Raw genomic sequence first — 5,116 nt, forward strand, 5'->3', positions numbered from 1 at the left:
TGCTTCACAAAACTGAAAAGAAGAAGAAGAAAAAAAACATAAAAGCTCTCCAGGGTCAGCTCTTGGTAATGCACTTTGTGAAAAAGTCAAGCTGCCCTAAAAAGTGGATGACCAGCTGTGAGCAAGAAGTGCCACCAAAAACTTAAAGGTCACCATGCTGCTGCTTTTACATAATCATTTTAAGCATCAATAATGTATCCATAGGATGAGTCTAAAAGGACACTGAGGTGGAAACGTCTATGTGCTGGTTACGTTCTGCCAAAGTGAAATTGTGTTTCTCAGCAGCAGTGAAGGTCACCCCGATGAAGTGTCTTTCCTCCTGACACGCTGAGAAAGCTGAGAGGAGTGACAGTGAACCAGAGCCATGAGATTCAGTTTCAGTGAAGTCAGTACAAACAATAACAAGAAAAGCTGCTGGAGACATCACACTGTTGCACAGTGACAGAGCTCTGTCAAACGGAGCGTTTGACTCCTCAGACTGCAGAATCTATCACAAGTTTCCTATTTAAGCATGATTTAGTCTTAAAGTAAGGTCAGTCCTGTAAAATATAAAGTGGAAAGGTTTGATAGTTTTTGGGCATAGTTATAAAATATATAAAGCTGAGATGGAGGGGAAAAGGTTTCTTTGTTCGCCACTGATGAATCAGAATCAGAAGAAGCAGCTTGAACATTTTTTACCCATAATGCACAGCAGCACATTTGAGAAAACCAAACACAGTGAGGTCAGCGCAAACATCTCAAAGCAACTTTCAGCACGGAGGTGGAAGGCTGATGATTTGGGCTGTTTTGTAGTAACAGTATGTAGTATTCATGAAACAAATGTTGAGCTTTTTGAAATTCTGTTCTAGCTCATTTAGTGCATCTGCTTTGATTTTTCAAATGTTGACAAGTCAAACATTTTGAAAACACATTCCAAGTTCTACAAATTAGCAATGAACCTCAAGTGAAAAGTTAAGAATTGTCAATTAAATTGAACTATAAAAGTAAACAAACTCCTCAGAATGCTTTTTTCTCATGTGTTCTGTTAGAACCTGAGAAATAAAACATTTTATTAGACTTTTTTTAATTTTACTTTGACTAAATTTGAGTTTTTAAAAGTTGATTTTAATCAAGCCTTACGTCATAAAAGGTCCATGCTCAGTCAGGGATTTTTTTTTTTAGCTTCTAATTATTTTTGATGATTTAAAGTGTGCCTCATCTTTACGTTGGTCTTTAAATAATTCATCAGTGGAGAAGTTCAAACTGAAACCTGAGGAAATGATTTTCTTCCATCATGCATTTTTTTTTCTAATTTTTCATCATAATAATTACCATTTTATTATGAATACATAAACTTAATTTGAATGCACTGTCACTAATAAAATCAGAGTTAATAAAGACAATTCAAATTAAAGTATGAAAAAACACTGTATTATATTCATAATGTATGGAAAAAAAATCTGTTTTTTTGTAATGTCACTCTCTCTTACGTTGATGTCCAACGCTGCAATTTCTCAAAATATCTAATGACTCACTCTGACGTCTGTGAGTGAAAAGAAAAAAGAAAAAAAACATCGGATAAATATGTTACAATGACCTGAAGAGTGTTTTCAACGTGGGAGTCCAGACTAAAAGCAAAGGGTTTCGTTGAGGCAGAATAATGAGCGCCAGACTGTTATTTAAAGCCTGCAAGGAGCCATGACAACAGAAGATCACCGCTGGCAAAGGAAATTAGGTGCGCTTTTCTCCCCAGAAAGAACAGATCTGAAGTTATAATGTTTTTTTGTGACAAGGTTTGGTTTACGGAGCATAGAAAACATGAACCTACCACACAAAGTGTAATTTGTTATGCGTCTGCTTGCGTTAGGAGGAGGCTATTTGGCAGACATATTGGTTATTTGGAATCTGCATTGTTGTGTTACTGTTATTTTGTGTATAAACCCAGAAACATGCAGAAAAATGAATATTAGTTGAAAAAGAATGTTTATCAATGCAGAATTCCTGATGAATCGCTTATAAAACACCTTCTGTTTCTTGATAGGGTCATTTCTGCAGCAACAGCTTTGATTGCAACCTCAAACGTTAAAAACTGAATAGTTGATGAGATGTTGTGCAGTCTGTCTGATGAATATAATGCATGCAATAAAGTTACGTAGCAGAGCATTTTACAACAGAGATGGAGATGAAATCTTCCAAGTGTTTAAAAGCTGCAGGTTGTCTGACTCCCTCGGCAACATCACAAATCTACAATTTTATGCTCCTTTAATCTCCATCTTTTTGTTAAGAGAATGGCTGAAAATACAGCAATAAAAGTGACTCAGACGTGAAATGGCTTTAAGTCACTGAGGCTAATTTGTGATTTTGCATTAACTTTTTTACATTTATAATGTCTTAATTCTCCTTTATTGTTCTAAAACAGCTTTTTCATACAAAAAATACATTAAGAAGACAAAATAAAGAAATCTGAGTGGAAAAAAAAAACTTTTATTTGACTTTTAAAGTCGTCTCTGATGTATGGGCTTTTACTCTAAATGTAAACTATCAGTTTATTCACAGAATATGGTAACAACTCTGTATTTTATTGCATTTTTTCCAAGTCCATTAGAACAAAAACAGCAATAAATAAAGAAATAAAAGTAATGGCTGTACATCAATCATTAGACTTTGATCATTTGCACGTCTTGCTGTGATATCAGGTTGTTTGCTCAGATAAATCTGCAGATAATAATCCTGCACACGTTGCGGATGTCTGGATCTTCTTGATTTAATATTAATCAGTTTCACACTGTGTTCCTCAGCTGCACTTGGTCATAACAAAGGATGTGTTGGGTTGAATAAAATATGAGGCTTTGTAACATTAATTGTCTTAAATTTGCCAGTGTCAAAGAATTTAGTTACATTTTGATTTTGATTTTTGTTTTTAAATCCTACTGTTTTTTTTTATTATTAATCTTGTTGTACCTAATACTTTATTTATTTATTTATTAACTAAATTACTGTGAAACCAGGGTCATATTTTACCCGTCATAAATATGTACCCTGTTTGCTGATGATTTAAGGTTTAAAAAAACATTATGAAAAAGGTATTTTGTTTATTTTTTCACATGGAAAATGTTTAACTTGAATGTTCATCATATAAACTCATTATGAAAAAACAATTAGAGACGATTCATGTCTTTAAAGTTCAGATTTAAAACTCAGCAGCAAATAATAAAAATATTTGTGTAGATTTTATTTGATGTTAAGAAAAAGGGCGCTGACCAAAAAAAAAAAACTAATCACCTAAAAAAACTGGTTCATGCATTTGTCACGTCTAGATTGGACTATTGCAATTGTTTGTTTTCTGGGTGTCCAAATGCTTCTTTAAAAAGTCTTCAGTTAATCCAAAATGCTGCTGCCAGAGTCTTAATTAGTAGGAGAGATCATATCTCTCCAATTTTAGCTTTTCTCCACTGGCTCCCTGTCAAGTCCAGAATTGAATTCAAGATCTTACTTCTAACCTACAAAGCCCTCAACAACCTAGCTCCATCTTATATTCAAGATCTTCCTTCCATCCATCCATCCATCCATCCATTCTCTTCCGCTTATCCAGGGTTGGGTCGCGGGGGTAGCAGCCTAAATAAGGAGGGCCAGACTTCCCTCTCCCCAGCCACTTGGTCCAGCTCCTCTGGGGGAATCCCAAGGCGTTCCCAGGCCAGCCGAGAAACATAGTCCCTCCAGTGTGTCCTGGATCATCCTCTGGGTCTCCTCCTGGTGGGACATGCCCGGAACACCTCACCAGGGAGGCGTCCAGGAGGCATCCTAATCAGATGCCCGAGCCACCTCAACTGGCTCTTCTTGACGTGGAGAAGCAGCGGCTCTACTCTGAGTCCCTCCCGGATGATCGAGCTTCTCACCCTGTCTCTAAGGGAGAGCCCAGACACCCTGTGGAGAAAACTCGTTTTGGCCGCTTGTATCCACGATCTCGTTCTTTCGGTCACAACCCAAAGCTCATGACCATAGATGAGGGTAGGAACGTAGATCGACTGGTAAATTGAGAGCTTTGCTTTTTGACTCAGCTCTCTCTTCACCACGACAGACCTGTACAGCGCCCGCTTCACTGCAGACGATGCACCTATCCGCCTATCGATCTCACGCTCCTTTTTTCCTTCATTCGTGAACAAAACCCCAAGATACTTAAACTCCTCCACTTGGGGCAGGACCTCCTCCCCGACCCGGAGAGGGCACTCTACTCTTTTCCAGCTCAAGACCATGGCCTCGGATTTGGAGGAACTGATCCTCATCCCGACCGCGTCGCGCTCGGCTGCAAACCACTCCAGCGAAAGCTGTAGATCCTGATCTGATGAAGCCAATAGGACCACATCATCTGCAAAAAACAGAGAAGCAATCCTAAGGCCACCAAAACGGATCCCCTCAACACCTTGGCTGTGACTAGAAATTCTGTCCATAAAAGTTATGAACAGAATCGGTGACAAAGGGCAACCTTGGCGGAGTCCAACTCTCACTGGGAACGAGCCCGACTTACTGCCGGCAATGCGGACCAGGCTCTGACACCGGTCATATTCAAGATTTTATTGTTCCATATTTTCCTAACAAAGCACTTCACTCTCAAACTGCAGGCTTACTTGTGTTTCTTAGAGTTTCCAAAAGCAGAATGGGAGGAAGATCTTTCAGTTATCAGACTCCTCTCTTGTGGAACCAACTTCTAGTTTCTGTCTGTGAGGCTGACACATTGTCCAGTTTTAAGACTGGACTTAAGATTTTCCTTTTTGATAAATCCTATAGTTAGGGTTGGATTGTTATGCTGCTATATTAGACTACCAAAGAACAAATTCACCACATTTCCTTAAATGAATTGTTACAATTGATTAGTTTTCATTCAATATTATTTCTATCTTAACATGTGACTCTTGACCTGCCATTGTGTATCTGTTCCTCTCAAACCCAACTGGTCGAAGCAGATGACCTCTTGTCCTGAGCCTGCTTCTGCTGGAGGTTTTTTCCTCATGAGGAAATTTTTCCTTTCCACTGTCGCCTTCATGCTTGCTCAAGATGAAAGTTCTGTGATGGAGTTAAATGCAAAGAATTCTGCTCCTCAGATAAATAGTGTTAAATTATTATATATATACATATATAT

This window comes from Nematolebias whitei, chromosome 21, assembly GCF_014905685.2.
Source record: "Nematolebias whitei isolate Nwh7 chromosome 21, NemWhi1, whole genome shotgun sequence".
NCBI classification, from domain to species: Eukaryota; Metazoa; Chordata; class Actinopteri; order Cyprinodontiformes; family Rivulidae; genus Nematolebias; species Nematolebias whitei.